The sequence below is a fragment of the Sminthopsis crassicaudata genome, chromosome X (genome assembly GCF_048593235.1).
Source record: "Sminthopsis crassicaudata isolate SCR6 chromosome X, ASM4859323v1, whole genome shotgun sequence".
NCBI lineage: Eukaryota > Metazoa > Chordata > Mammalia > Dasyuromorphia > Dasyuridae > Sminthopsis > Sminthopsis crassicaudata.
Genome location: NC_133623.1, coordinates 23,378,120 through 23,401,096, shown reverse-complemented (window position 1 = coordinate 23,401,096; position 22,977 = coordinate 23,378,120). Strand labels below are relative to the sequence as shown.

General features: G+C 39.9%; 2 long non-coding RNA genes across 6 annotated transcripts in view; one reads left to right on the top strand and one right to left on the bottom strand.

Moving 5' to 3' along the window:
* Positions 1–22,977, top strand: part of LOC141548257 (uncharacterized) — a 210,654-nt gene that overhangs the window by 182,623 nt on the left and 5,054 nt on the right. For both annotated transcript variants that reach the window (XR_012483871.1, XR_012483872.1), the window contains 2 exons: positions 11,461–13,753; positions 15,717–15,810. This is a non-coding gene — a long non-coding RNA (uncharacterized LOC141548257). The remainder of the gene's footprint in view (positions 1–11,460; positions 13,754–15,716; positions 15,811–22,977) is intronic.
* LOC141548256 (uncharacterized) overlaps positions 13,904–22,977 on the bottom strand; it is a 416,517-nt gene continuing 407,443 nt past the window's right edge. For all 4 annotated transcript variants that reach the window (XR_012483868.1, XR_012483867.1, XR_012483869.1 and 1 more), the window contains one exon: positions 13,904–14,862. This is a non-coding gene — a long non-coding RNA (uncharacterized LOC141548256). The remainder of the gene's footprint in view (positions 14,863–22,977) is intronic.

Genomic DNA, 22,977 nt, shown 5'->3' with positions numbered 1-22,977 from the left:
TGTCCACATCACCTCAAAAAATATGATTTTGTCCTCCAAAAAAAACCCCAAAACCTTGATCTACCTATATTATAGCAAGGTGTTGTGAGGTTCTGTCCTTCCTGCTTTGGGGGCAGGGGTTGTTGTAATCCTGTGTATCATTTGGCTAGTGCAGCCTCATTGCTGGTAGAATGGTGGGTGGTGAAGTTTAAGGTAGGCATCAATTCATCTTTTTTTTTTTAAAACCTTTTGTGTCTCCAGTGTCTTAGACCTTGGAGAAAGCTGTTGATTTATCTTAGGCACACTATTTCTGTTTTGATCATGAGGAACAGAGAAAATGTCTAGTTGTCCATCTCGATCATATCTGTATTTTGTCCATGCTTCCTAGGATTTAGCAATCCTTTTGATTCAAAATAACCATTCCTAAAGATTAATTCAATTTTAATATCCCCTATTTCTCTAATTCATTGTGAGAACAACTGAGATAATATTTTTAAAGTGCTATCGACATGATAAAGACATGAATGCTTTATGTCTAAAAGAGGTGAACCAGTTATGGAAGGGTAGGATTATGGGTAGGTACTAATTTCTGCAACAATGAGACTTTAAAGAAGTAGTCGCATATTTTGCAATTTTAATTGTGTGAATAAGATGATTTGTAACCCTTTTTCTCTTTGTAAGATTCTTTATGTAGGTCAGGAAGAGAACTTCTGTTAGTCTGACCAAGTGGGATAGCCACACTCCTGGGATCTTTCACCAAGTTTAGCATAGGACGTTCAAGTGGTGAACTAGAGAATTGAAGGCAAGCATTTGAGAGTTTCTCCTGGGAGGGTGGGGGAAAATGGTGCTGGCTCTCTCTTCAACATTTTTGGAGAATTTAAAATTCAAAAATTAAAGTTTTGGGGTTGTATTCATCATTTTGTATTCTTGGTTTTATCAAACATTTGAAGGCTATATTCAATTATTTCTGGGGCTTCCTCATCTAATCTGGTCCACTGATATAATTTCCTTTTTTTAAAAAATGAATACAAAGTTGTTTTGAGGATTATAATATAATTTAAGATATGGTAATCCTGTGCCTCTTTATTCCTGTGTCTCCCCCCCAGTATTCTAGACCTTTTATTTCTCCAAATAAATTTCGTTATTATTTTATCTACTCTTCTAAAGTGACCTCTTGGAAATTAAATTGGTAGAGCATTAAATCTACAAATTAACTTCAATTGTAGTTATTTTTATTATATTGATTCATGTACAATTTATCTCTTCAGTTATTTAAGTCTTCTTTAATCTCTCTAAAAAGAGCCTGGTTATTCAATTTATTACAAGCCCTAAGGGTGTGTTCAAATAGTTTATGCATTTTGTAGCTTTTTGAATGGATTTTCCCCTTTTGGGTCCTTATGGTTTTTGTTAGTACTGTATAGAAATGTTAATGATTTAGGAGGAATTTATTTTTAACTCACTACTTTACTGATGCTCTTAATTGTCGCAATTAGTTTCATCACTGATTCTTTAGGATTTTTGAAGTAAAACAACATATCATCCTAAAAAGGGATAATTTTGTAATTTTTTTAGCCAAAGTTTTTAATCTAATTTTTTTCTTGACTTATTGCTACAGCTAATATAAGGATTATTTCAAATAGGGGGAAAAGATATCTTATTTTAATCATGTACTTTTTTGGGAAAGTTCTTAATGTTGCACCTTAGCGGATAATAGGAGTTCTTCATTTCAGACATAGATTCTTGATGTTCATAAAGGAGGGCCCTTCCGTGCTTATACTTTTCTAGGCTTTTAATTTTGGTCCCTTGCATTTTCCTCTCCTAGCCTAGGTTTCTTAAGCTGACTAAATTATTCTTTTCTTTTTTTATTTATTTAGTTAATTTTTTTCTTCTCTCATCTATTACATATTAAGTATATGGTTTATACTGTTGGAAATTATGGAATAAAATTGCCTAATGCATTGACAGTGGGCAAATTACTGATTGGTAGAAATTGTGAATTGCTTCCTTGCGTTTCCACTGTTTGAAGGTGAGCATGAGTCAAATATTCTGCTGGTGTTTGTTTTGCAGAAATACCTCAACTGTCTCTATTTGACTGGATTTTCAGGGTACAGAGTTTGATGTTGCATCTCAACTTCTGTTTGTTTTCTGAATTTCTTGTTTTCTTTCCCTTCTCTTAGGTTCATCAGATTTTCTGTCCATTATCCTGGCTGCTTTCAGAATTTGTTGTTTTTATTGGAATTGTTCAATTTTACCCTATATGTCTTGGACTTTCAAGTATATCCACTCCCCCCCTCCCCAACATGGAGACAGTCTGTGGAATTCTTTTGATTGTGCTGTCTTTCCTCTATTAGGAACTTTTGGAAAGTTTTTATATTATTTTGTGCATCATTGGTGCTCATCTTTTTGTTTTTATCATATTCTTTTGCGAAGCTTAAGTCTTTAAGTTGTTTGTGTCTTCCCCTTCTTCTTTTCTGCCAGCTTTTCTTTCAGTTTAGTATTAAATCTTTGTCATTCGCTTGAACTTATTCTCCTTGGATGGTGGGGCACACTACTGTCCTCTCAGGATTATAATGCAAATGGCCCTTAGCCTGCTCTCCTATTTAGTTTCTTGGGGGAAAGAACTGGGCTCAGCCAGATTTCAGTATCCTTTCCTTCAGGTCTAGGATATGTCTTCTAAACTAGTCTCCTGTCTCAGTTTCTTCCCTTGGACTCACCCTTCCTTTCTTCGGATGGGCTGAATCAACTTTTTTCCACTTTTTGCAGGGGTGGGAAGGATATGTAGAGATAAATTTCTTGGGCTTCTCTGACCTAGGAAATGGCCTTAGGCAAATGGCAGCTCTGTTTCTCCTCCTTGTCTCCCCTAGCTGAATAAAATCAATGTTTGTCTTGAGGGATGGAGTGGCAGGAAGTCAACTGCATGGGGAGAATGCTGGATTGGATCCCAGGTACAAGCCGACGGGAGAAAGATGTTTAGTGAAAGCTTTAAGAATTAGTATTATTAGTATTTTTCATACTTTTATTCATTTAATTTTATTCATAAGAGTATTTCTTTATTGGGTGGTTCCCTGGTTTCCTCCTGTGGATTTACCCTATAGCTGGTACATAGTTTCTTTTTTAGTTGGGGTTTTGAGTGTTAGTGGAGAGTAGAAAAAAGTTTTAATTCTTTATGTTGTTTATCACATGATCCCCAAGAGGAGCTATAGAGCCACAAATTTTAAGTTTTCAAGTACATATTGGGAGGGGGGCAGGGAGTAACCTGGGATTTTCTGGTGCTATCTCTTATTCATACTGAAAATTCCCAAGTACGTTGTTCTCTGCTTTCTCACCATAAAAAGGGAAAGGGAATTTGTCGTTTTCTTATCCAGCTGCCATTTCAGCAGACGCTTTTTCTTTGTTATGGTGGACCCCTAATTTAACCATCCACTTGCAAACCTACTTTGGGTGAGGAAACCTTTGTGTGGTGTTTCTGTTGATAATTTTAAGTAGGATTGCAGATGACATATCTATGGCCCAATGCTCTTCATTCCTGAAAAGAGCTATGTAGAATTTGTTGATTTCGCTTGGTATTATTTTTTTTTTCAAGTATTAAATGGAAACCTCACTGTCCTGCCGGTATTGCATGGTTTTGGTGAGAATCATTTGGTAATTTTGAAAAGCCAATATAAACGGTATGCACTAATTTTATGGTAATGTTATCCAGAACAAATGACACCCACAATCTCAGAATGGCAACATGTAATGCTTTCCAAACAGGACGTCCTGCCAACTTCTCTTCTACTTTGCTGTCTTCAAGGAATATTTCCAAAACAGAACCGATTGTGTTCTCTTCCACCGGTGTCACCTCCCCCCGTCCCCTGCCCACATAGGCTTGCACTCTTGTCAGCCTCAACTTCTTCCTCTCACTCACTCAGCCATATCTAATTACTACCAAATCCATTCTCTTCTCCCTTCCTTCTTCCTCCCTACAGCAGCCTTCTAATTTGTCATCCTGCCTCCCTTCACCTACCAAAACAGTTTTTCGAAAGCACGGGTTTGATCATATCACCTCCCCTGCTTAAGAAGCTCCAATGACTTCCTCTTACCTCCTGGATCATGTACGGCTTGTTCTTTTAGTTTAAGTTACTAAAGTGTAAAAAGTGTACTAAGACTGTTGGGACTCTTAATATAAATTTCTCCTTGGGACAATTAAGGCTTTTCACCAAACTAGTCCCTTCCTATTTTTCAGTTTTTCCTTTAGATTTTATTTCCTTCTACATGTTCTCCAAACTAGTATAGCAATACCAATGTACTTGCACTTTCTCCAATGGTACACTGCTGTCTCCAGAGTCTGTATGTCTGTACCAGCTGTCTCTCGGGCCTGGAATGGGAAGCCTCCCTCATTCCACTTTGTGCTCTGAACTGGCTCAAGGCCTGCAGCCAATATTAGCTGCTCTATTTCAGTTTATTGCTAACTGTGCTTGTTATGGGAAGTGGAGGAGGTGTGCAAGGAATGAAGTTGTACAGAGTTACATTTGAGGGTAGAACACCGGCAGTTTGAAGCAGAGGGGCTGCTCTTGGTGTTCCTACTGTTTTTGGAGCCCCACTGTGTAGCCATGTCAGGCAGAGCTGGGTGCATGGCGTTTGGATTGAGGGCAAACGTACCGATCCATCCCGATAGCCAAGGAGCCATTGCTATATCTGTGGGCTCATAAATTTGCATTACTCTTTCATCATTCTCAGGCCCAGATGGCTTCAGATGGCATAACTAGATCAAGGAAGACATTATGATATTCCTGGGTCAAAGTTTCCCACCTTGGTTGCTTTTGTCGGCTCTGAGGGCTGGTGTTCCTGAGGTGTGAGCCTCACTGCCAACTGACTCCACAGACCTCTTTTGGAGTTCCATGTTATTTATTTGCGATAGGAATTATATTATTATCGACGGCAAGAAGTCTGTGACAAAGGCCCCCATTCATGTAATGATCCACCCCGGCCATTGCACAGAACAAACGTCTAGAGAGTTTCCCCAGCTTGTATTTACAGTTTTCCCCAAAGCCGTTATTATTTTAGTAATGGAAAGACAAAGTAGGAACTTTATCATAAAGCCCAGCAAGCGTCATCAATGTGTCTTTGAACTGGGCGTTTTCATCAATGGCTCTTTTGAAGCTGCCACTGGTGAGGAAGCATAGCAGAATGAACTTTGAACAGCTTGTTTGGAAAGCCTTCTGCCGTCTCTGGCTGAGCAGACAGGTGGCCGAGCCTGGCGAGTTCCTGCCAATTTCTAAAGTTACACTTTTATCCACTAAACAAGCATCCTGATCCGGGTTACCAAGCAGGGCACTCGGCGGGAGCCCCTGCGCGTGCATATTAAATGTCATTCCTTCTGCGGCCTGGGCCGGCCACTTTGGGCGGGCGGGATCTAAGGCTGTTTCACCCTCTTCCTGTATTCCCTGGCTTTGGCTGAGGGACTCACCCTAGAGACCTTTCTCAGAAAGGGTCTTCATGGAGAACAGTGGATGCACATGCTTCTATTTTAAAACCACATGTTCAGCACATTTGGCATTTGTGAAATGGAATATGGTTTAAGTTTGTTTCAATAGAAAAGCAAGTTCTGCTGGAAAGACCAATGTCAAAGTGCAATAAGTTTTTTTTTTGTTTTTTTTTTAATACACAACGAGGGGATTTCCCCCCCCCCCAACCTCAGTAGGGCCAAAGAGGAGAAGATAATAAAGCTTACCCTTTGGGCCCCAATAGTCAGGCTATTTAGTGGCTTGTTGTGGAAACACTGTCTTTTTTATTTATTTTGGATTCAGTTGATTTATTGTAAGAGTCCCATCAAGAAAAGCAGCTCTTGTCTGCCATCTGAAACTCAGGATGTATTCCCAGTAAAGAGTCTCAGTGTCAAAGTTTAATGGATCATATTAAAAGACGATTATTGTGTGAACTGTGTTTTTGCAGCAGCGTGACACATGGAGAGCCATTCCCTTTAAAACCCCCCTTCATTCCCTAAATCAATTTTCATTGGCGGTAAATTGTCCGGACGAAGAAGATGAACCAGTGACCCAGACCAGGCGTAGGCAAATGAAGATGTGAACTCTGATTCCCAAGCCCAATGATTAAATCAAAAGTGTTTACGGGGACAAATCTAAGGCAGAATGTCCCAACGGGATTCTGCAGGGCTGGTGTCACTTAGCACTAAGGGCAGGAGTATCAGTGGGAGCTCACTGCACCAAAACAGTCGAGCTCTTGGTCTGACCGGCCCATTAACTCCAATCACCAACTGTTTATTGAGCTTGGACGGTATGCGAGGCATCACAAAGGGGATGGGAAAAGGGAAGATGTGGTCTTGGCTGTTGAGTTTACAGAAAAGCACCATCGGGACAAGGGGGATTTTGTCTTTTCCAGGCTGCTTTTCCAACTCCACTGTTATGTCTCCCTTGAGCTGAGGCCTTATCCCTTTTCTGAACCTCCTCTAGTCTCCAATAGGACCAAAAAACAAAACAAAACAAAACAAAAAAAAACGAGACCCTAGTAGGAATACTCCAAAAGTGGTACCGCACAGAGTACTGCAATGAAATGAAATGCTGTAGGAATTTGAGAGAAGCAGAGTAAGGAAAGGAGCTGTGTGCCGAGCCTTGTACCCAGGTAAGAGGTAAGCCAGGAGGTCACAGTTTGTCGAATGTAACCCAAATTTCACCACAGCAGCTCAGCAGTTTCCTCCAGTGTCTCATTTACGCCCACCCTTAATTCCTACAAAGCGTTGTTGTCTGGGTGCTTGGGTTATAAGTTTAGTCAAGATCAAATGAGTCTGTGATCTCATGATCTGGACATTCTATGCTTGGGGGGGGGAGGTATTTACTCCCCTTGTTTGAAAATGAAACATCCTTAGGGTCAGGGACTGATTAACTTTGGGGTTTATGTACCCAATATCAAGAAATCTCTAGTTAAAGGATTGCTGCCTGATTCCTGGCTAACTCTGTGGCCACAAGTGGGTATGACTTGAGATTCCTGATCGCTGCCATTGAAAATTGGTCTTTCCCCCGCTCCATTATTATTGGAAAGAAATGATTTGGGGATTTCTTGCTACATTTTGTACTTCTGCCAAAATTTTCTTCTGATTTTCATATTGTACTTGATGGAAGACAAGGAAGGCCTGATAAGTATTATCTATTACTGGAGGACGCGGACATCTCATTTTCACAAAGAAAAGGTCACTTTAATCAGAATTACCGTTTCCTGGTGTTTCAAAGGAAACACTGAAACTAAGATGACATTGACAAATTGCCACTATTTATTTAAATGGTGTAATGCAATCTACCAGTAGTTCCCCAATCTGCATGTTTGAAGCAGTTGACCTGATCAACTAATGCAAACAAATTAGCCTCCTGGGTACTAGCTGCATTCTAGAGGCAATTACATATCATAATCTAATAGTATTTGATATACAAACTCTTCCATCTAAATCACTTTGTTGAATGGGAGTATTAAAATTACAAGGTGTGTGTCTTTGTTAAGCATGACAATCATTTCTATAAATTGCATGTTTAAAATATTTTTAGAGATCTAAAAAAGAAAACAACAACAACAACAACAACAACTACAACAATGCGTGTGCGGCATTGAGATGTTAATTCATGCTTCTTTCACTATGGCCAAAAAGAATTTCTTGGGAGGCCCAGCTTTGATCTACATTGTGTTATTACGTTTTATTCTCTTCCAGGTTATTAAGCAATAAATTAAGCCAATTTAATTCTAATAAGAGAATCAATTAGCTCAACTGAATTGTCTAGTAACTATTTCTAATTGTGAAAAGGACTCGATTTATCTGAAATGGACAGGGCCATATTTGTGTACAGTGCTACAATAATCTGCAATAAAACTATTGTGGGGTTTTTTTAAGTGTGTATGTATGTATGAGTGTGTCTGTATATATGGCTTTTATTTTCCCATCATGCAATACATAACATATCAAAAAGAAAAACCAGTAAGCAAAAAGTGTCCAATATAGTGATTTCTCTCAAATGAGGTCGACAATATTGTGTCTTAGTGGCCCCTTACCTTTTTCCTACACGTATGGAAAAGCATATTTCATTATCTTTTCTCTAGGTTCTTGTTTACTTTTTCAATGACTACATAACACTTTTAAAAATAATCTTTTCATTTACATGGTTTTTTTAATATGCTTCTTATTTTATTTAACAAGCATCTATCTTTCTCTTTCCATTGAACAAAACAAGAAAGGAAAAGCCAAACCCATGGAAGAATAAGGATAGTCAGGCAAAACACATGTCTGTCTCATTCTGAATTGTGAGTTGCTGTCTGCCAGGAGGTGGATAACATTCTTGACCTTGAGCACTCTGCAACCGTGCTTAGTCCTTGCATATATTGATGAGAGTTCTAAAATCCCTAAAAGTTGTATGTCTTTACATTGTTGTTGTTGTTGTTGTTGTTGTACAAATCACTCTCCTGGATCTCTCTCTTGACTCTGCACTGGTTGATACAAGTTATTCCAGATTTATCTTTCATTATTTCTTATGGTTAAGTAGTGTTACATTGCATCCATAGAATATAATTTGTTTAGACACTTCTTGATTGATGCCCCTCTCCCCTTAGTTTCCAGTTGTTTACTATTTTTTTTAAAGAGCTCCTCTAAATATTTGTGCTCCTGTGGATCCTTTTGCCTTTCATTTGATCTCTCTGGGGTACAAAGCAGTGATGGCATTCAAGGTTAAAGGGTATGGGTGCTAATTTTAGGAATTTGGGGGACAGGGTTCCAAACTGCTTTATTGAATGCTGGACATTCATGGCTCTACCAATGATTGCATTCGTGGCTCTACTTTCCAGCATTTGTCATTTTCTGTTTTGATCAGCTTTGCCAGTCTCGAGGGGTATATGGTAAAGAGTTGAAAGTTGCTTTAATTTGAATTTTCCTAAATATTAGTGATGTGAACCATTTTTTTTCAAATGGTTATTAATAGCTGGGATTTCACCCTTTGAAAGCTATAATTTATATTCTTTGACTATCAATTAAGGAATGGCTCTGGTTCTTAGGAAGTTGTCTATCTTTGAAATGAGACCTTTATTAGAAGAACTTGCTGCAAGGATTTGGGTTTTTCCCCTAGTCTTAGCTACATTCAACCTATACCCTCTTTAAAAAAAATTAATTATTTTAGTCAATTAATGAAAACAGGCCTTCTTCCCTCCTTCTCCGCATTTCCACCTGAAAAAGAAAGAAAAACAAGATTGTTGCAACTAAGATGCATAGTTGAGTGAAACAGATTTCCATTTAGGCCAGGTCCAAATAATTGGATGCCCACGAGCTTTAGCAGGAGATGTGGGGTCTGTGGCTAATCTTGAAATGAAGGTTGAAATCAAGGTTGCTTATTTTTCCTATCATAAAAAAAAGGAGGAAAGGAGATAAGATGTATTATTTCAGGTAACAAAATTATTGTTAATGGAAATAATAAATTTTGACAAACCAACGTGAAGAGTGGTGAGAGAGGGAATGTGCCAGACTTCAATACTCTGGCTTTGGTGTGTTTCGCTTTTGCTTCCTTGTCCAAAACTCAATGAAAGATTCTGATACCTCCTTTTTTTTTTTCCTTTTGTACTTGTCACAACCTGGCCTCCATAGTTATGTTCTGCTTAGAAATGCCATTTCCACCTCCTATGACATGGCTCCAACTGTCCTGTGGGAGACACTTCTCTAAGATGGAAGCTGTTGAGGTCGTATTTTCTGGGAAAGGGAGAGATGAGGATGTCTGCCCCTCACCTTGGCATTGTAGTTGAGCCTTCTTAGAATCTAATTTTTATGTATAAATACTAGTAATATATAATAATAATACTCACATATAAAAAAGGAAATAACTTCCGTCAAAATAGCTGTTAATGTTAAGAATGAAACAAGAATAAGTGAAGGACCTTGTTGTCAGTGATGTGGTAGAGGTATAGAGGGATATAAAATAGGTATACAGATCACACCTTTAGTGGTCATAAATCATAAAGAAATTTATTTGAAAAAATTCTTTGGTGTACACGGAACCTTGCCATTTAATAAAGACAAGAGCAAATTTTCATAGTGCTAAGATAGATGTATTTGTTTCTTTTTACATGAAGAATTAAATCCTGGCAGAATATTCAAGAGCCCCCACATGGGCTTGCAACCCACAGTTCATGAAACTGGCCTTAGAATTTGGAAGGCTTGAATTCAAATCCACCTTAGACCCAGTGATTTTGGATGAGTCAACCTCCATGGGCTTCAGTTCTCCCAAACCAAGTAACAGCCCAAGGCGTGTTGTCTGCGTCTAAAGATTTCCCTGCCTTTGGGGAGTGGGCAGCACACGGTTCACTTTACTATATAATGATTTGGCTTTCACCGATGGGGACAAGTGACACCAGAGTCTTTCTCACTTGCTTGGCAGATCAAAGGGAAGAAAAACAACACAGAGACTCAAATGTCAAGGGCCTCCCTTTTTGCTTACATATGTGTATTGAAAAACAAAAACAGGACTTTGGAAATCAGGGAATTGAAGTTTCATGTGTACTACAGCTACCCTGTTTTTATTGGATCCAAATGCTTCACTGACAGATCCGAGGCCCATCCAAAGAGTTGCTTCTGGATAAAGTTATTTACACTGAAGTTTGACCCACAAGGGCAACAGAACAGCTAAGTACTCTGGGTAATCCTAACAGGCAGCTCTTTTTTGCTCCAGATCATTTAGATTTGAAAACCTTTCTGATAACTTCAAAGTTAGTTTTCCCCAGCATGCGAGGAACAACGCTCCTTTACATGAAAATAGGAATTTGAAACCTCAACCCTTGATATCAATATATCAGGAAGTGGGACCCTAACATTTGACCCTGTTTCAAAAGCCTTCGGAAAAAGGCTATCATTGACTGTAGTTAGAAATTCTCGAGATCACCCAACAAGAAGGAAACGGCAACATATATCACCCCAGAAGGTCGAAGTTAGTTTTTTGGGGATGGTTGTTTTATCGTTAATGCCTTTTTGTTTTTATATCACCTTCATGTCTGAATATAATTCTATGTAATATATATATATATCTATGTAATATATATATATATCTTCACTTCATAGAATGCTGTCCCTTAAAACAACTTTGCTGAAGTCTCTCTATTTAAACATCACTTCAACTGATTCTGACACCAGATTTAATGTTCCTCACCCAACTTGTTGAAGTGAAGCTTTTTCCTGAACAGGTATCTTGTAGTTCATTCTGGGTCACTGATTCACAGCTATGGTTCTTTTTGGGGAATTCAATATTTGTAACACTTAGTATATTGTGATCTATTAGTGCCCTCCTATTCCTTCTTGCTATTACTATCCCTTACAATAAGACCAGTAAGAGTGTCTTGGGCTCTTTCCCTTTCTAAAACAACACTACTTTCTTCCAGTGGTTTTTCTCTGGAGATGGGGGAGTTGAGCTGAGTGGCCTAAGAAGTCAATTTATGCAAATAAATGAAGCTTTTCCTCTTCTGTCTCAGCTTCAAATTGGACTCTACTAAAGGTGTGTGCTTCTGAAGATCTAGAGGAGCTCACAGTGCATAAAAGGCCTGATCCAGAAGGAACGTGAGAAGCAGTCATGCTGCGGCCCCCTTCCCCGTCACTGTGAGACACAGAGGGACAACGCCTATCCTTTTGCTGATCCGACTTGGGAGAGGCGAGTAGCGGGGCTGGATCTTCTTTCTCTTTTTGCTGGAGTGATAACACACAACTATCCATTTAGAGAGCATTTCATCCTAACTATTGGGGAAAGAGGAGAGAGAGATCACCTCTTCATTTTTCATCTCAAAGTGGTTACAACATACCTTTGGGGCACCTTAGTAAGGCTTGGAAACCTAAAAGATAATTGAGGGGTTTTAGATTTATGGCTCTCTAAGACTAAAAGACTGACTTCTCTAGTTTCCTTTACACTTGAGACTTATTTCCAAGCTTTGCATCACAGACCTCAGGCTTCAGTTCTCTACCTCCCCAAAGTGATAGGCACCTTAAATGACATAATATGCTCTGCAAGCTGTTCGTTTGCTATAAAAATGTGAGCTATTATTATTTCTCTCACCTCTCTTTCCTCAAGTCTATTTCATTTTTTAAAAGCTTTTTAGTTTCAACATTGACCTTTGTATAGCCTTGTGTTTCAGATTTCCCTCTCCCCTAAATAGCAAGTAATCCAATATAGATTATTTATACACGTTTAAGCCAATATGTGTAAACATATTTATACAATTCTCTTGCTACATGAGAAAAATCAGATCAAAAAGAAAACAAAAAGTAAGTGAAAAACAACAAAAAGAGTGAGAATGTTATGTTGTGGTTCACACTCAGTTCCCACAGTTCTCTCTGGGTGTAGATGCCTCTCTTTATCACATGATCATTGGAACTGGCCTGAATTGTCTTATTGTTGGAAAGAGTCATGTTCATCAGAGTTGATCATCACATAATCTTGTTGCGGTGTACAATGACCTCCTGGTCCTGCTCATTTCACTCAGCTTCAGTTCCTGTAAGTCTCTCCAGGCCTTTCTGAAATCATCCTGTTGGTCGTTTCTTACAGAACAATCGTATTCCATAACATTCATGCACTGTAACTTATTCAGCCATTCTCCAATTGATGGGCAGCCACTCCAGAGAGGCCTGCCACAATTTCCTCAAGTTGATATCATTTCCTAGAATTATGTTACAAAGTCTAAAAATTGTCTCTAAGGATAATGTCTTAGAGCTTTAAATGTGTTTCTCCTAATTCAGATAAATGTCTTCACATCTCAATCTGCAGACTGAGATTTATACCGTGAAGTCTATACATTTAATGACTTCAGGGAGTGAACAACTAGAGCTCTGAGACTGTGAGGCTTAGACCTGGTCTTTCTTTCTAAACCTAGGCTTGCCACCTTTATGAGAAACCTTGATATGCATCTGTTATGAACATTTTACATAACCTAAGCTTTAATATTTAGGTCACATATCCATTTTGAGTTTGTTAGGTTATGTGGTATAAAATGTTTCTCTAAACCTAATTTCTGCCACACTGCTTTCCCCAACAATTCTTGTCAGGGAGGGGCAGCTAGGTGGCGCAGTGGATAGAGCACCAGCCTTGAATTCAGGAGGACCCGAGTTCAAATCTGGTCTCAGACACTTAATACTTCCTAGCTGTGGGACCCTGGGCAAGTCACTTAACCCCAGCCTCAGAGGGACAAAAAAAAATCCTTGTCGGGGAAGGAGTTCTATAGAACAATTAGGGAACTATAGCTTTAATTCTAGATCACAAGATTTCACTTCTTTAAAGAAAATACACTTATTGTCTCTTACCTACCCCTATTAGAAAAGAAAAATAAAACCTTGGCCAGTCAGTCAAGAAAAACCAATTCTCCTATTAGCCATATTTTTACAAAGCATATATTAGTCTTCATCTCAAGTCATTGACCCTTCTCTCAAGGAGGTAGGTAACATTTGCATTGCTTTTTGGGAATCTGGATTATTCATTGCATTGATCAGAGTTCTTAAATCTTTCAAAGTTGATTATCTTTATATTGTTATAAGTTTGTTCTTAGATGTGTTTACTTCATTCTTCGATGGATGGGAGCTCCATGAATTTCCAGTTCTGACACTACAAAAAAGAGCTGCTACAAACATCTTGATACAGATGAAGTTTTTGCCTCTCTTTAGAGTAGAAGCCTACGAATGCTATCACTAAAGAACGGCATGATTCCAAAGTGCTTTTCAGAATGCTAGAGCAACAGAATGCATTTATTTCTCTAGCTGCTTAGATGTGAAACCATGAATTGGGTGAGTACATCCCTGAGAAGCCTGGATCTGCCTAGCTAAAAAACATACCATTACAGATACAGACATAGAGGACTATAGCTCTAAGGTCCCAAAATATAAGATTTGGGGACTTAGAAGCCTAAAATCTTTCTAAAATGATGGACAGTGAGGCTGAGGAAATTAAAAGAAGAGAATCCTTGAAGTGAAATTCTTTCACAAGTCCAAGTTAAAGTGGTTTAAGTAGAATCTGAAGGTTTTATGTTTTTGTGATCTTCTATTCCTTCGTAACAATTTCCTCTTTTACCCTTATGAAATCTGTTTCATTTACAATTTTGGTCTTTAGGTTTTCTCCTCTTATTTTGATCAAAACTACAGACCTATTTTGTTACTTAGCAAAAAAAAACAAACAACATTGTCAAGTTTTATTTATTTGTCACATAATGGTTATTAGTTATACATTATTATTCAAAGAAAGAACAAATTCTACACTATCAACAATCGTGTGAAAACTGCTCAAAGTAACTAACATTGAAATAATGAAAATGAGAATCGGTCCAGCTATTCTGGAAAACAATTTGGAACTCTTCTCAAAATGTTTTCCACGTCTGACATGCATACCCTTTGGCCTACCAAACTACACATACACCCATAGGGCTTTGGGTAGGCTATGCCATCATCAAGCTTATCTATTATCCCAAAGAAATAAAGTGTTACATGATCAGTATATGCAAAAACATTTATATAACAACTCTCTTTGTGGTAGCTTAAGTTTTCAGTCAAAGTTAGATCAAGACTGGGAAGCATCTAGGTTAAATAGACATTTAATGAATAATCTCATGTCATACAGAACATAAGCGGCAGAATTCAGACTGGAATCTCAGTTACATTATATCGGAAAAATCAGACCACAGAATGTCAATTCGTTTTTTCATTCTCTCTCTCTCTTTGAACAAAAGTTCAATGGGAGATAACTGGGGAGGGAGGGAATTCCACTGTCTAGAGTCCTATTCCCATATACTTTTTGACCAGTTGGGATTCTTCTACCTCCAGAATCAGTGGAGTGAAACTTTTTCTTCTTCTCTTTCTTCTGCTTCAGTTATACTCAAAAGAACATTCTTTTGAGGAGTTACCTGCAACAGAGAAGAGGTGACATGTGTAAAAAATCGACAGGGACTCATGAGGCACTCCCATACTCCCACTATTTTATTTATCCATCAATAAATCCTTCTGGGACTCAGAAGTTAGAACTAGATTCTTCATCCTCACTACTGGGGGTTCACTCACCATATTACCATCCCATGGGAGAACATTTTGTTAATTTAGTTCTCTAATCTTTGTCATTCTTTGCCTCTCACTTATCTCTTCTTTCTAAGAGTGCCCACCCCCTTCTTACCTCAAGGACAAGGATTCTCTTCCATTATTCTCTAGTATAGGAGCTTGTAAAAGAATTCATTTGGGGATCTGGTTAGTTTTATTAGGTGTTGGGTTTTGCAATGATATAACTCCTATTTTTTTCACATCTCTTGGTGGCCAAAAAGGCTAATTTTTACACACCCAAATTGTGTCATCTTGCAAACGGTAGTAGTTATTTAATGATTGCTAGATAATGCTCCTGGGTGAGATCACATGTGTTTTATGCTGTGTTTGTAATATCAGAGTAAGAAGACAAAAAGCACAACCAGCTTTTTTTTTTTTTTTCCTTAGCGACTCGATTGGGCTTTCTATGCACCTAAGATAATGCTAGCTGCCTCTAACTAAGTATAATTGAATATGTGTCACACTTTGGTCTTTTTATACTTTTAATTGTTTCTCATAATTAGCCAATCACATGTTTCATGAGCAATAAATACTCCCAAGCCTTGAAGGCCAAATTTTAAAATGAGAATTTGTTAAATACCAATTTTCCCTCTGTGTCAATTACTTTTTCTTAGAGATCTACTTGCTGGAAGATTCAATACGGCTTTCCTTTCTATTACCTCTGTAGGAGCTGACGAGAGAAAAACCCTTTCCCTGGCCCGTGAGAGTTTTGCAAACCGAGGCAGCAGTTGCGTATCTTCCGGGAGATCCCACTTCGAAAGGTAAGTATGTAATATTGGTCTCTCTCTCTCTAACACTCAACATCTCTCTCTCTAACTCTCCATGCCTATCTCTCTAACACTCTCTCTATCTAACACTCTCTATCTCTCTCTAGTACTCTCAATCATATCTCTAACATTATCCGTCTCTCTCTCTCTAACAGTCTCCATCTCTCTCTTTCTAAGATTTCCAACTCTCTCTCTCTCTCTAATACTCTATCATATCTCTATGACTATCCCTGTCTCTAACACTCTCCATCTCTCTTTCTCTAACACTCCCTATATTCTTTCTAACACTTACCAACTCTCTCTCTGTAATACTCTCTATCTTATCTCTATCATTATCCCTGTCTCTAACACTCTCCATCTCTCTCACTCATACTCAGTATCTCTCTATAATAGTCTCTATCTTCTCTCTATGACTATCCCTTTCTTTCTCCCTCGAACACTGTCTATATGCTCTAGAACATTCTCCATCTCTCTAACACGCTCCATCTTTCTTTATCTGTAAGATTCTCTCTCTATAACACTCTCCATCCCGCTCAAATAATCTCTATCTTCTAACACTCTCCATCGCTCTTTCTAACAGTCTCCATTTCTCTCTGTCTAATACTGTCCATCCTTCTCTCTGTAATATTCTCTATCTTCTGTCTAACACTCTCCATCTCTCTTTCTCTCTAACACTATCTTGTTTCTAAGTCTCCGTCTCTCTTTCTACCACTCTCTTGCTATAACACTCTACATCTCTAACAGTCTCTGTCTTCTCTCTAATTATCTCTACCACCCTCTCTCTCTCCCTCTAACACACTCTCTAACACTCTCCATCTGTCTCTCACTAACAATCTCTATCTCTCTTTCTCTTTAACACTCTCAAACTCTCTCTCTCTAATACTCAAGATCTCTCTCTCTCTGACATTATCTTATCTCTAACACAATCCATTTCTCTCTCCATCTAACACTATCTTCTAACACTCTCCATCTCTCTATAACAGTCTCTATCTTATCTTTAACACTATCCCTTTCTCAAGCAGTCTCTATCTTCTCTCTAGCACCATCCCTTTCTTTCTCGCTCTAACACTCTCTATATTCTCTCTAACACTCTCCATCTCTCTCTTTCTTACAATTTTCATCTCTTTCTATAAAACTATCTTATCTCTAACACTATCCCTGTCTCTAGGACTCTCCATCTATCTATCTCTGAAACACTCTACTTCTCTTTCTCTCTAATCCTCTATATGTTCTCTCGTATGACACTCTACCACTCTGTCTCTCACTAATACTCAACATTTCTCTATAATACTCTCTATCTTATCTCTTACCCTAGCAGTCTCTATCTTTTCTCTAACACTCTCCATCTCTCTTTCTAATACTTTCCAACTGTCTCTAATACTCAACATCTCTCTCTCTATAATACTCTCCATCTTATCTCTAACACTATCCCTGTCTCTAGTACTCTCCATCTTCTCTCACTATACCTTTCTTTCTCCCTCTAACACTCTCTCTTCTCTCGAACACTCTCCATCTTTCTCTCTCTAATACTCTCCATCTCTCTAACACACTCTCTAATACTCTCTATCTTATCTCTAACACTATCCCTGTCTCTAGCACTCTCTGTCTCTCTATCTTCTCTGTAACACGATCCCTCTCTTTTCTAACACTCTCCATCTCTCTTTCTCTAACACTATCTATCTTCTTTCTAACACTCTCCATGTTTTCTGCCTAATACTCTCCATCTTCTCTAACACTCTCTATCTCCTAACACTCTCCATCTCTGACTCTCTATCTTTTCTCTCACAGTCTCTCTCTCTCTCTCTCTCTCTCTCTCTCTCTCTCTCTCTCTCTCACACTTAGCAACTCTCTCCATAATCTTCTCTATCGCTATCCCTGTCTCTAACAGTCTCCATCTTCTCTCTAATCCTCTCTATCTTCTCTGTAACACAATCCCTGTCTCTTCTAACACTCTACATCCCTCTAACACTATTTCTCTCTCTCACTCATACTCAACATCTCTCTATAATAGTCTCTATCTTATCTCTAACACTACCCCTTTCTTTCGCCCCCAAACACTGTCTATATGCTCCAGAACACTCTCCATCTCTCTAACACTCCATCTCTCACTCATACTCAGCATCTCTCTATAATACTCTCTCTTATCTCTATCACTATCCCTTTCTCCCTCGTACACTGTCCATATGCTCTAGAACACTCTCCATCTCTCTAACGCTCCATCTCTCTCTCACTAATGCTCAACATCTCTCTCTAATACTCTCCATCTCTGTTTATGTGTAAGACTCTCTCTCTGTAGCATTCTCCATTCCTCTCTAATACTCTCTATCTTATCTCTAACACTCTCCCTCTCTCTTTCTCTAACACTCTCTATCTCCTCTCTAACACTTTCCATCTCTCTATCTCCTAACACTCTCCATCTCTGACTCTCTATCTTCTCTCTAACACTGTCTCTATCTCTCTCTTCCTAACACTTAGCAATTCTCTCTCTATACTCCTCTCTATCTTACCTCTATAGCTATCCCTGTCTCTAACACTCTCCATCTTCTCTCTAATCCTCTCTATCTTCTCTGTAACACAATCCCTCTCTCTCACTCATACACATCTGTCCATAATAATCTCTATCTTATCTCTACCACTATCCCTTTCTTTCTCCCTCGAACACTGTCTATATGCTCTAGAACACTCTCCATCTCTCTAACACACTCTCTAATACTCTCTCTCTCTTATCTCTAACACTATCCCTGTCTCTAGCACTCTCTGTCTCTCTATCTCTAATCCTCTCTGTCTTCTCTGTAACACGATCCCTCTCTTTTCTAACACTCTCCTTCTCTCTGTCTCTAATACTCAACATCTCTCTCTCTAATCCTCTACATCTTATCTCTAACACTCTCCCTCTCTCTTTCTCTAACACTCTCCATATCTCCTGCCCAATACTCTCCATCTCCCTCTAACACTCTCCATCTCCCTCTAACACTCTAACATTCTCTATCTCCTAACACTCTCCATCTCTGACTATCTTCTCTCTCACAGTCTCTATCTCTCTCTTTCTAACACTTAGCAACTCTCTCTATCTTATCTCTATCAATATCCCTGTCTCTAACACTCTCCATCTTCTCTCTAATCCTCTCTATCTTCTGTGTAACACAATCCCTCTCTCTCACTCATACTCAACATCTCTCTATAATCCTCTCTCTCTTATCTCTATCACTCTCCCTTTCTCCCTGGAACATTGTCTATATGCTCTAGAACACTCTCCATCTCTCTAATACTCCATCTCTCTCTAATACTCTCCATTGCTCTTTATCTGTAAGACTCTCTCTATATAACATTCTCCATTCCTCTCTAATAGTCTCTATCTCTCTCTAATACTCAACATCTCTCTCTCTATAATACTCTCCATCTTATCTCTAACACTATCCCTGTCTCTAGTACTCTCCATCTTCTTTCACTATACCTTTCTTTCTCCCTCTAACACTCTCTCTTCTCTCAAACACTCTCCATTTTTCTCTCTCAATAACTCTCAATTTCTCTAACACTATCCCTGTCTCTAGCACTCTCCATCTTCTTTCACTATACCTTTCTTTCTCCCTCTAACACTCTCTCTTCTCTCAAACACTCTCCATTTTTCTCTCTCAATAACTCTCAATTTCTCTAACACTATCCCTGTCTCTAGCACTCTCTGTCTCTCTATCTTCTCTGTAACACGATCCCTCTCTTTTCTAACACTCTCCTTCTCTCTAATACTCTCCTCTCTGTCTCTAATACTCAACATCTCTCTCTCTCTCTCTAATCCTCTATATCTTATCTCTAACACTATCTCCTCTCTAACACTTTCCATATCTCCTGCCCAATATTCTCCAACTCTCTAACATTCTCTATCTCCTAACACTCTCCATCTCTGACTATCTTCTCTCTCACAGTCTCTATCTCTCTCTTTCTAACACTTAGCAACTCTCTCTATCTTATCTCTATCAATATCCCTGTCTCTAACACTCTCCATCTTCTCTCTAATCCTCTCTATCTTCTGTGTAACACAATCCCTCTCTCTCACTCATACTCAACATCTGTCCATAATAATCTCTATCTTATCTCTACCACTATCCCTTTCTTTCTCCCTCGAACACTGTCTATATGCTCTAGAACACTCTCCATCTCTCTAACACTCTTCATCTCTCTCTAATACACTCCATTGCTCTCTTTAAGACTGTCTCTCTAGAACACTCTCCATTTGTCTCTCACTAACAATCTCTATCTCTCTTTCTCTTTAACACTCTCTAACACTCAACACCTCTCTCTCTATATATAATATTCTCTATCTTCTCTGTAACACTATTCCTCTCTCTTATAACACTCTACCACTCTGTCTCTCACTAATACTCAACATTTCTCTATAATACTCTCTATCTTATCTCTTACCCTAGCAGTCTCTATCTTCTCTCTAACACTCTCCATCTCTCTTTCTAATACTTTCCAACTGTCGCTAATACTCAACATCTCTCTCTCTATATATATAACACTCTCCATCTTATCTCTAACATTATCCCTGTCTCTAGCAGTCTCTAACTTCTCTTACTATACCTTTCTTTCTCTCTCTCTTCTCTCGAATACTCTACATCTCTCCATCTTTCTTTCTCTAATACTTTCTTTTCTCTAACACTATCCCTCTCTCTTCTAACACTCTCCATCTCTCTACCACTCTCTATCTTGTTTAACACTCTCTGTCTTTCACTAATACTCAACATCTCTCTATACTACTCTCTATCTTATCTGTTACCCTCTTCCTTTATCTAGCAGTCTCTATCTTCTCTCTACAACTATACCTTTCTTTCTCTCTCTAATACTCTCCATCTCTCTTTATCTGTAAGACTCTCTCTCAATAACACTCTCCATCTCTTTAACACACTCTGTCTCTAGCAACTCCGTCTCTCTAGCTCTCTAACACTCTTCATCTCTCTCTATAATACTACAATATTCTCTCTAACACTCTCCATCTCCCTCTTTAACACTCACTTTCTATAACACACTCTCTCTCTCTAACCATCGCTCTCTTTTCTGTAACACTCTCCATCTCTCCCTATCTTCTCTCTAATACTCTCCACCTCTAGCTTTAGCTATCTCCACCTCTATGTCTCTTCTTGTCCATCCATCTCTATCTCTTCTCTGTCTCTATCTAGGGGGAGGAGGGAGTTGGGAGGGACTTAGAGAGGGGAAGGGAGGGACTTAGAGAGGGGAAGGGAGGGAGTTGGGAGGGACTTAGAGAGGGGAAGGGAGGGAGTTGGGAGGGACTTAGAGAGGGGAAGGGAGGGACTTAGGAGGGAGTGGGGAGGGGAAGGGAGGGAGGTGAGAGGGGAAGGGAGGGACTTAGGAGGGAGTGGGGAGGGGAAGGGAGGGGAGGGTGGGAGGGAAAAGGGAGGGACTTGGGAGGGAGTGGGGAGGGAGGGTGGGAGGGAAAGGGAGGGAGTGGGGAGGGAGGTGGGAGGGAAAGGGAGGGACTTTGGGAGGGAGTGGGGAGGGAGGTGGGAGGGAAAGGGAGGGAGTGGGGAGGGGGAAGGGAGGGGAGGTGGGGAGGGAAAGGGAGGGAGTGGGGGAGGGAGGGGAAGGGAAGGGAGGGGAGGTGGGAGGGAGTGGGGAGGGAGGGGAGGGTGGGGTGGGAGGGAGTGGGGGGAGGGAGGGGAGGGTGTGGGGAGGGGAAGGGGGAGAGGAGAGGGGTAGAGGAAAGAGAAAAAAGATATTTTCCAAATGTCATATAGATGTATTCTCTTCCCTCCCTCCTCCCCTCCCCTCCCCCCCCTCCCTCCTCCCCTCCCCCCCCCTCCCTCCTCCCCTCCCCCCTCCCCTCCCCCTTCTCCCCCTCCCCTCCTCCCCTCCCCCCCCCTCCCTCCTCCCCTCCCTCCCCTCCCTCCTCCCTTCCCTCCCCTCCCTCCTCCCCTCCCCTCCCTCCCCTCCCCTCCCTCCCCCCTCCCCCTCCACCTCCCTCCCCCCTCCCAACTCCCTCCCTTTCCCTCCCCTCCCTCCCAACTCCCTCCCTTTCCCTCCCCTAACTCCCTCCCAACTCCCTCCCTTTCCCTCCCTTTCCCTCCCTAACTCCCTCCCAACTCCCTCCCTTTCCCTCCCTTTCCCTCCCCTAACTCCCTCCCAACTCCCTCCCTTTCCCTCCCTTTCCCTCCCCTAACTCCCTCCCAACTCCCTCCCCTAACTCCCTCCCCTCCCTAGATAGAGACAGAGAAGAGACAGAGAGATAAAAGGACAGGATAGAGAGACAAATAAATAGATGAAACAGAAAAACAGAAATATAGAGAAGCACAGCCAGAATTGAAAGATGACAGAGATGTGATAGAGAGAGAAATGGTGGACAAGAAGAGAGAGATGTTGAGTATTAGAAATAAGAGAGAGACAGAAGGAGAGTTTTATAGAGAGAGTGATAGAGAGTATTAGAGAGAGAAGATAGTGTTATAAGAGAAAGGGATAGTGTTAGAGATAAGATAGAAAGTATTACAGAGAGAGGGATGCTGAGTATTAGAGAGAGAGAGTTGGAAAATGTTAGATGGAGAGTGATAGAGGACAGGGATAGTGATAGAGGTAAGATAGAGAGGATTATAGAGAGAGATATTGAGTGTCAGAGGGAGAAAGAGAGGGATAGAGTTAGAGATAAGATAGAGACTGTTAGAGAGAGAGATATTGAGTATTATTAGAGAGATCAACAGTGTTAGAAAATAAAGTGTTAAGAGAGAAGATAGAGAGTGTTAGAAAGTGAGGATAGTGTTACAGAGAAGAGAGAGATGGAGAGTGTTAGAGACAGGGATACTGTTAGAAAGAAGATAGAGTTTTATGTGAGAGAGAGAGAGAGTGTGTGTGTGTGTGTGTGTGTGTGTGGGAAAGTGTTAGAAAGAGTGAGATGGAGAGTATAGAAAGAAGATAGTGTTGGAGGGAAAAAGAAAGGGATAGTGGTAGAGAGAAGATAGAGACTGCCTTAGAGACAGGGATAGTGTTAGAGATGAGATAGAGAGTATTATATAGAGAGAGATGGAGAGTGTTAGAGAGAAGATAGAGATTGAGAAGATAGAGATTGTTAGAGAGGGAGATGGAGCGTATTATAGTGTTAGAGGAAGAGCAAGATGGAGAGTGTTAGACATGGAAAATAGAGAGAGAAGAGAGATTGTT